Source organism: Vulpes vulpes, chromosome 14, assembly GCF_048418805.1.
Source record: "Vulpes vulpes isolate BD-2025 chromosome 14, VulVul3, whole genome shotgun sequence".
Lineage (NCBI taxonomy): Eukaryota > Metazoa > Chordata > Mammalia > Carnivora > Canidae > Vulpes > Vulpes vulpes.
This window is the reverse complement of record NC_132793.1, coordinates 54,263,243-54,272,865: the sequence shown is the minus strand read 5'-3', so window position 1 is coordinate 54,272,865 and position 9,623 is coordinate 54,263,243. Positions and strand designations below refer to the sequence as shown.

The following is a 9,623-nucleotide window of genomic DNA, read 5'->3' as shown; positions in this document are numbered from 1 at the left end:
AAAAACTTGTATCATAGGTGCATACAGTTGACTCTTCTGTCTTAATGGTAGTTCTGTGTTAATAAAAAAAAAAAAAAATCAAGATCACCTCTGGCAAAGCAATTGTTTTTGGGAATTATTGGAGCCTGAGCAAAACAAAAATATTTAAGGGCACCCATTTTATAGATGATATATATCTTATTAGTGTCAGGGCTGGTATTATAATGCAAGTCTCCCAACTTCTAAAATGATCTCTTAAATCTTTTTTTTTTTTTCTTTTTAATTTAGGAGATGGAATGTCTTTAAATCTAGAATCTCAGGCTCTGTTGCAGTCCTGAGTCTGGCTGTAAAAATCATGTGGAAGATAGTTTATTATGAATCTTTTGTCATAATCTTTTATTTAAAGAATTGCCTTTAACATTTTACGTACTTAAGTACCTAGTTATATCTATTTCACCTCTGTGAAAAAGGAAACCACAGACCCCACATGAAGCCATTTGTATTAAGAGCCACATCTGTTTCAAGTTTTTATTTAAATTCCATTTATTAGCATACAGTGTAATATTAGCTTCAAGGTTAGAATTCATCATTTACATATAACATTTAGTGCTCTTCTCAAGTGTCTTCTTTAATCCCCATCATCAATTTAGCCCATCCACTGTCTTTCTCCCTCTATCAATCTTCAGCAATTCTCTATATTTAAGAGTTTGTTTTATGGTTTGCCTCCCTTTTTCCCCCACTTATTCATCTGTTTCTTTTCTTAAATTCCACATATGAGTGATATCATATGGTACTTGTCTTTAACTTATTTGACGTGGCGTCCTATACTCTAAGTCCATCTGTGTCATTGCAAATGGCAAGACTTCATTCTTTTTGATGACTGAGTAATATTCCATTTTCTGTATATACCACCTCTTCTTTATCCACTCATCAGTTGATGGACATTTGGACTTGTTCCAAAATGCGGCTATTGTTTGCTTTGTTTTTAATTCAGCTATTGTTAATAATGCTGCTATAAACATCAGGGTGTGTATGTCCCTTTGAATCACTATTTTTGCATTCTTTAGGTAAATACCTAGTAGTACAATTGCTGGGTCATAGGATATTTCTTCCATACTGTTTTCCAGAGTGACTGCACCAGTTTGCATTCCCACCAACAGTGCAAAAGGGTTCTCCCTTTTCCACATCCCTGCCAACACTTGTCATTTCCTGTGGTGTTAATTTTAGCCATTCTAACAGATGTGAAGTGGTATCTCATTGTGGTGTTAATTTGTAGTTCCCTGATGATGTTGACCATCTTTTCATGTGTCTGTTAGTGTCTGTAAGTTGTCTTTGGAAAAATGTCCATTCATGTCTTCTGCCCATTTCTTAACTGGATTATCTTTTGCGGGGGGGTTTATGAGTTCTTGTTATTGGATACTAACACTTTATCAGGTATGTCATTTGTAAAGGTAGCTTTCTAGTTTTGTGGATAGTTTCCTGAACTATGCAAAAGGTTTTTTTTTTTTTTTTTTTTTTATCTTGAAGTCCCAATAGTTCATTTTTGCTTTTGTTTTCCCTGCCTTAGCTAATAAGAAGTTTCTACGGCAACCGTCAAAGAGGCTGCTACCTGTGTTCTTCTCTAGGGTTTGGATGTATTCCTGTCTCACATTTAAGTCTTTCATCCACTTTTAATTTGTTTTTTGTGTATGGTGTGAGGAAATGGTCCAGTTTTTCCAACACCATTTGTTGAAGAGACTGTCTTTTTCCCAGGGGATATCCTTTCCTGCTTTGCTGAAGATTAGAGCTGTGGGTCCATTTCTGGGATTTGTATTCTGTTCCATGGGTCAATGTGTCTGTCTTTGTGCCCTTATCATATCTTGATCATTAGAGCTTTATACTATAACTTGAAGTCTGGAATGGTAAAGTCTCCAGCTTTTTCTTTTTCAAGGTTGCTTTGGCTATTTGTGGTCTTTTGTGGTTTGTACAAATTTTAGCATTGTTTATTCCAGTTCCATGAAATGCTGCAATTTCAACTTCCCCAGGAAAGTAATCTTTAACTAGTTAACCTGGAATGTCCTGGTCATCACTAGGGAATTAAATAATATAGTCTTTGCTAAAAATTTTAATTTCCTTTTTCCACTCCCTCTCTACCTTATAACAAAATAAAACAAAACTTTTCTGGAGCTTGATGGGTGATGGAGCTCTTTTCTATTTGCTAGATGGGAGGGATGCTGACTAGTGAATCATTTTAATAAATTTTAAGTAATTATAATAAAACCAGTTAGATCTTCCCTTTTATTCAGCTGTTTTTTTGTTTTGTTATTGTTATTTAACCAATTTAGTGGCAGCAACAGGATCCAGAAGAGACAGATGTTGGCTTTGTGGGACAAGAAGAAATACCTTACGAACCCTCTGAGTTCACAGTCTCTCACTGTTACCAAAGGCCTTGGGTAAGTTCACTCTCAGTTCTGAGCTCCATTGTCTTTGCTTCTTGCTCCCAGTCTATTTGATTTTCCCTTATAATTCAGGGCAGCTTAAACTGGCAGACACAATTCTCAGGTTTTTTTTAGTGGAAAACCCTAGCTATTGCCATATTGGGAATTACTGGAGGTTACCTGCCAGAGTTGGACTGGGTCCAATTTAAAGACTGGTTTGGGTGTGGGATTAGACCAGGTCTGATTTGAGCTGGATTGAGTTCAATTTAGGAACTGTACTGGGCCCCATTTAGGCTGGACTGGGTCCAGTGGGGGGCCTCAGGTGAATGAAATTTGTTTTAAATGGGATCTTTAAAAATCCAAAGAGTTAAGCGTGACACATTTTGGCACACCTGCTTATTTTATGTCTTAGCACTAGGGTTGCAGAAGCAGGAGCCATAAATATTTTCAAAAATGGCAAAATCTTACTAAGCTTGTTTTGTGTCTTGAAGAATTTGGCTTGGTAACTAATATGTTGGGGGCATCAAAATAAGGCCAGACAGAAATGTAAGCTACACTCCATTTATAGCTGGGTTCCAACCAAACTGCTGCCAGCCCTCGGGGTAATTACAAACTAGAGTCCCACAGGCCATTAAGAGGAGCAGCCCCATTTGATAAGATCATTTAAGAAGTAGTTTCATTGAAAGTTTCATTGCAGAAAGCTGATAAAAAAAAAAAAAAAATGCAAAGAAGTACCTAATGCAAAAGACTGTAAGATGCACTCTATTGCTGCTTCCCTCTCTTCTCCTTTACTTAAACACTCATTCTAGTGGTCTGTTTGAAATGCCTTTTACGCAAGTGTAAACAAAAGTCCACCAAATTAATGGGTCTAAAAACACCTCAGTATCTACCTTCAAATAAGGACCCCCCCTATATGCCTCTCCCAGAGTTGATGAGACTCTGAGGGGTTTTCTGATAAACTTCTGCATTAGTGTCTTGAACGGCCAAGGGAAAACTAGAATAAACAAAACAAATTTATTCTAACACAGATAGATGGTTAGGTCATTCCTTCAACATCCAGGCTAAGATTCAATTCTTTGAGGAATTAAAAGCAACTGTCTTTAGGTTAATAAAACTGGAAACTCAGCTCAAAAGGCACTCCAGAGTTTATCTCTGTTTACTTTTTATCTCAAAGGGCTTGTAAATTACTGGGCTTACCAATCCAAATTCTTCTTGGAGGAACTTGCATTCTTTCCCTATGTCTTTGAAAATAAAAATACAAACTTTAGGGAGATAATTCTTATCAGAAGTATAATGGGGAAATGTCCTTTGAATGAAAAATCATGTCTTCTCTAAAACGATTTAGTAGAAAAATCTCAGGCCATCTGAGCAGATCTCTTTAACTTATTACATCTGTCAGAAAAAGTTTGGGTCCCACTGTTATCCAACAACCAATGAGTTTTGCCTTATCATAGCCATCTCATGGCTAAAAATTTTTAAACAATAACTGTAAGATCTCTGTATGTTTATGTGTGCCTATTATAGATTCGTGACATATTCTACTTCTGAATGGTCTCACTAAAATTAATTTATCAGAGGTCTATTGGATTGTTTAAAAATGAGCACTGGAAAATTAAGCACTTATCTTAAAAATATAATAGAAACTAACCCCAAAGTTTTCAAGTTCACATGATTTTCAGCAAATAAAAACTAATTTGGTGGTTTAATATATAAAGACATGTCAGAGTTATCAACATTGGATATAATGCAGACATAACATTTTATTTTGGGTTTATTAGTTGAATGAGCTCATATTAGATCTTGAGAAATCTGTCAAAAAAAGTAGCTTTGAATGATGGTTGATTTGGTCTAATGTCCCATGAGGTTTTTGTGGGTAATCTAAACACAGTTGTTGGGAGCAAGTGATTTAGATAGATAAAAAGTTAACCTAACTTTTTAACCTCTTAACAATAATTGTGTTTTACGTCTACTTAAAAATACTTTCCAAAATCTTTTTGGTAACCTGAAACTTAAAATAGTGATATATTAGGTACCGAACATAGGTTTACCTACTCTTCCTTGTCACAGAGAAATTAAAGATACATTTGGGTTTTTTAGGAAGCATTTTTTGTCTTTTATTCAAAAGTTGTACCATGAAGAAGCTTGTTTCTAGAAATTATGAAATGTATTCAAAAATTTGTCAACCTGAAAGAATGCTACTCTAATAGTTCACAATTGATTGCTACTTGGTTTTCTTAATTTTACTTAGGAACCTTTAATTTCTAAAATTAAGCAAACTAAGGGCTAAGAATTCTAATTAAAATATGTGAATAAAACTATTAGAAATAAGAGAAACCTCTCTGAATGCAAAAAAAAAAAAAAAAAGGAAGGGTGTATACTTTAGGTAATACAAGTTAAGAATGGAAATTCACTTTTGTTGAGGGAAAAGAAAGTAATGTTGTCCTAAAGCAAATGTAGTTATTTGAAAGGAGGAAAATAGAGACAAAATCCAAAAGTAAAAAGTTATAGATTTGTGGCAAAGGAATCTCTGAAAAGTAAATTTAATGAAAAGTAAGCTTAGTCAAGCTGGCTAAGATAGATAAAAACAAGAGTTTTAATATTTAAAGGACACTGATAAAAATTTAAATTCATTATTTTTCTCCGTTAAAAGGACAAAGTTTTCTTAGGTTGTTTATTGTAATTGGCCTAGAAAAACAAAGATTCTGTGTTTTGTCTTCATCAGGTTGTTGGTTACTTAAGTAAACTCAGCCTTCCTGATATTAAAAGAGTTAAGTTTTGCTCAAGACTATGTAACTTTCTGTATTTACCTGTGAAGTCTTGGTCACTTTGGTTACATAGAAAACTCTTGCTTCACAGTCACCTATGGTCCTATTTAGTCAAGTGTCCAAATCCAAATTCTAAAGTCAATACTTTTGACCACAAATTAACTTTGAAATATTGCAGGGAGTACCTGGAACATTTCAAGAATTTGTTTTCTTATAGAAAGTTTAGTATTAAACTAATGAGGCTTATTTGGTTTGCTAAATTATATGGAGAGCATTGTCAAATAGGTTATGCTAAACCTTCTTAGCTTACATTGTGTGCGTAAATATATATATTATAGTTATATTAATATTAGTGTTGTACAAATTGTAAAAAATTATGAGGATATATCAAAATTTTAATGTTATCAGTCATAATCTTAACAATGTTTTATGACCCAGAAATAACCCAAATTTTTTTGTTAACTATATTATGAGTTCTAATCAGACCTTTGAAATGGCTGTTTACCAACAGTTCTTGTTTTATTCAGATGCTTTTACAAAAGTTTCCTAAAAGTGTGTTTCATTTTCAGGGAAATTTATGGAAAGGAATCTGACAAGTCTGTTAGAATACAAGTTTTTGGTGACTTTCATATCATACGACTGAACTGAGTGAGAATTCCCAGAACTAATGGAAAAATGAACAAGCAGAATGAGTATCACAGGTCAAAATGAAATGAGGAAGAGGACCCTAATTTTTGTGACTTCTCGTTTTAAACATCCCTGGCTATCTTTTATGTTTTACTTTTTTAGGCCTTAGGAAGCCTTTTACGCCCATGAACAATTCAGTGAGATATACTTAATCTCTCCAAAATTCAAAAACTCTTGATCTTTTAAGGTTTTCTTAAAATCTATTCTATCACTCTAAATTGACAAAATGATCCAATCAAAAAGCAAAGTATTTATTCATAGATATGTGTGTGTTGCCATTTTGTTACTTGTTTTGTGGTTGTTTCTCAAGATTCTTTTTCTGGTCTTTTTTCTCCTTTATCTTTATGTTTGACAAAAGTTACTTACATAAGTTCAATGAGAATCTGTTCTTCCCATGATGGAACACGTTTGAAAATAATGGTTATATTTGACTGGAATATCCTATATGAGAGAGATGAGGGCAAAAAACAGTTACTTTGCTTACAAGTTTCCAGCAAAGTCATTTTAAAAAAAGAGTTTAAGTGGTCAATTACTATTCTTGGGACACACATATGTAATCAGGCAAAGTTTAATGCAAACATATCTTGCTATTAAAAAATGGAGAGTGATTATATAGAGAAATAAATAATTTTATACTTTTGTATTAGGTTCTAATCCTGTTGAGGTTCTGGTATACTTGTAAACTGAACTACATCCTACTGAAAACATTCACTTTTTTGTAAAAATCTGTCTTTGACTCTCCAAACTAACATTTCCATTTGTATCCTACCCTTCAGATTTGGATTCAGTAAAACAAAGACTGCCCTTGAATCTCCTTGAGAGGTACTGTAGCAAACATTCCTCCCCAATCAGTAGCAGCCAAACCTCAGGGACTTAACCCTTGGACATGCATCTCATAACTGCAAAAGGCTTCACGTGACAGATTCCAGAGACCTTCTGATCAAATGGATAGGAGGAGAAGTAGCTGATTTTGAGGTAAACTGAATCCTTCCAAGATTACAACTTCATATTTTACACCCGAAATCCTTTCTTCTTTCCTTTTTTCCCTTTCCTGTGACCCAGGCCTCAGTCCATTTCTAACAGGGTAACGTTTGCCTTTTAAAACCCTGGATTTGACATCAAAACCTGCTATTTGTCCATTAGCAATGCCACCTTAGTGAGACTATTTTGTGCCCCAACAAGGTTTGCCTTTGTGAGGGTTGTCATTTTCCTTGGGCTTATGCATGCCTAACGATTAAAGAAAATGGCTTAAAAACCATGAACCTGAAGTTATGACCTGTGAATACCACACACAAAAAAAATCAACAAAAGCTGCAAGAAATACAGTGCAGTAGCTCAGAGTGGCGCTAATGCCTTATATTTTGATCACATCTCTCACTTAAGCTGAGAGTCTATGTTAAGAGCCCCATGTCAGGAAACCAAGACTTACTCCCTAACCTGACTGTAGTTTCAACTCCCCCAGGAATGTAACATTTAACCAGTTAACCTGGAATTTCCTGGTCATCACTAGGAAATTTACTGATAGACCCCTCCTGTTCCTCTTAAGAGAACAACCTTGCCTAAAAACAATGTATTCTTTGCTAATAATTTACCTTTTACCACTCCCTCGCTACCTCTAAAAGCCTTTCCTTTTCTGCAGCTCCATGGAGTTCCTGTTTGCTAGGTGGGATGATAATTCACGAATTATTTAGTAAAGCCAATTACATCTTTAAATTTACTTAGTTGGATTTTGTTGTTTAAACCTCAAAATAGCCTGAAGAAGTAGCACTTACACCACATCTCATAGATGAGGGATCAGATGTTCCGAGGTGACAGAAATAGAAGGGGTCAACAACGAACTTAATTCTGGAACTCTTTGCCACTGAGACGTGTACTTACTCCGAGGGAAAGCTTACAATACCCAAGTTTTTGATTGAAAACAATTTGAATCTTAGTTGTCAATCTATTTTTAACCCTTGCTAATGAAAGAAATATGTAAAGCTATTAAATGCTAACAACAGCCTTGCCTTCTCTCCACTGCTATTGTTGATTTGTTTCCTTCTTTACTATTGTTAAAAAAAATAATAAATTCAATTGAGTAAACTTAAAGATGATATTGGCTTTATTTAATGATTCATGAATCAACCATTATTCTTTCTAACAAATAGAAAGGAACTCTGCAAAGCTTCAGAAAAGAGAAGGTTTTTAAAGGCACAGAGGGAGTGGAAAAGAAATTTATTAGCACAGGGTGGATTGTTTCAGGCTAGGTAACCTACTGATGGGGAACAGAGGGGTCTTATCAGGGATTACCTCACCAGTGCTGACCAGGTAATTCCTGGTTGATTAGGTAAAGGTTACATTCCTGAGAAAGGCTGAAAAGGCAATTATATTAGGTATTAAATCTTGATTTGCTGATGTGGGGCTAAACACAAGTGATTCTATTTTGGGCCTGTTGTTTCTTTTTAGCATTATCAAAGCCTTAGTAAGAAATTGAAGTACTTTAGAGATACCATGCAATATAAATAATATTAAATGAACACGTTTGTACCCAAAATCCAGCTTAGAAATTGAAGTGTTTCCAAATTGTTGGGGCTCTTTACATAATTCATATAAATACACTCCATTCACTACCTCTTCCTTCACTGTATAGCCACCATTCTTAATAAAGTGGTTATCATTCCCAACCAATATTACAGGAAATGAAAATTTATTTATGCAGTATTTATAATCAGTGGATATAAAACACTATAATAGGTTTTTTGTTTCATTTTGTGTAATATGGTTTTAAATAAAAACAAATCTGAACTCCGCCAAGAAAAGACTATCTGAAAAGACTATTGCAGTAAGAAAAACACCTAGACATTGAGATCTGCAAGTATTTCAAAATCAAACAGAAAAGATTTATATAGAGAATAGTAAGCAGGCCAAAGAGAGTCAGCAAGACATGAGAGGGAAAAAGGTGGCCTAATAGTTAATGTTCCTTCCTGTTGCCAGCTGATCATTAGAATGAGCTTTAAAGGGAGTATGTTCTATCCCTTTATTATACCTTAGAATCCTGAGTAAGATAAAGTTCATAGGACAATGGGGAGGCAGGAAGCCTGACAAAATTTTGGCCAAGCCACATCAGTGATTTAGTAAATAGGCAAGTGTGCACACCTTGGCCATCCCTTCTATGTTTAAGATAGACAATTCTGGGATCCCTGGGTGGCGCAGCAGTTTGGCGCCTGCCTTTGGCCCGGGGCCCGATCCTGGAGACCCGGGATCGACTCCCACGTCCGGCTCCCTGCATGGAGCCTGCTTCTCCCTGTGCCTGTGTCTCTGCCCCTCTCTCTGTCTCTCTGTGTGACTATCATGAATAAATAAAATCTTTAAAAAAAAAAAAGATAGACAATTCTGTCTTTAAATATTATTCAAGATGGATAGGAATCGTGAAGTTGGAATTTGTGGTTTCCAGGGTTAGATTGGCCTTAACTTTTTTTTTTTTTTTTTTGACTTGATGGACTAATTGTATCATCTGTTGAGCATGGTTTTGGACTATGAGTAGTTAGAACATTTAAGAGATCAATAACTTGGTGGGAACTATGCCTAAGAATATAGTAGGAAGGAGTTGACCAAGGTGGTGACAGGGGAAGCTCCTAAGATTCCCCATTCCATGCTGCACCAACAGAAAATAGCTGTGTGACTCCCACACATGAGGCAAATGAGAAAATAATCACATCAAAATTGATTCCAGGGGCTGATGTACGTCTACTCAGAAACTAGGTAAGCTGGTAGACACCACTCCCGCTGTCTCCCT

General features: G+C 35.3%; 1 long non-coding RNA gene across 1 annotated transcript; it reads left to right on the top strand.

Annotated features, from left to right (window-relative positions):
• The first annotated feature begins 1,522 nt into the window (after nt 1-1,522).
• Nucleotides 1,523-9,209, top strand: LOC140595421 (uncharacterized). The gene is made up of 2 exons (XR_011997009.1): nt 1,523-2,411; nt 5,731-9,209. It is a non-coding gene; the product is annotated as an uncharacterized lncRNA (long non-coding RNA).
• The last annotated feature ends 414 nt before the right edge of the window (nt 9,210-9,623 follow it).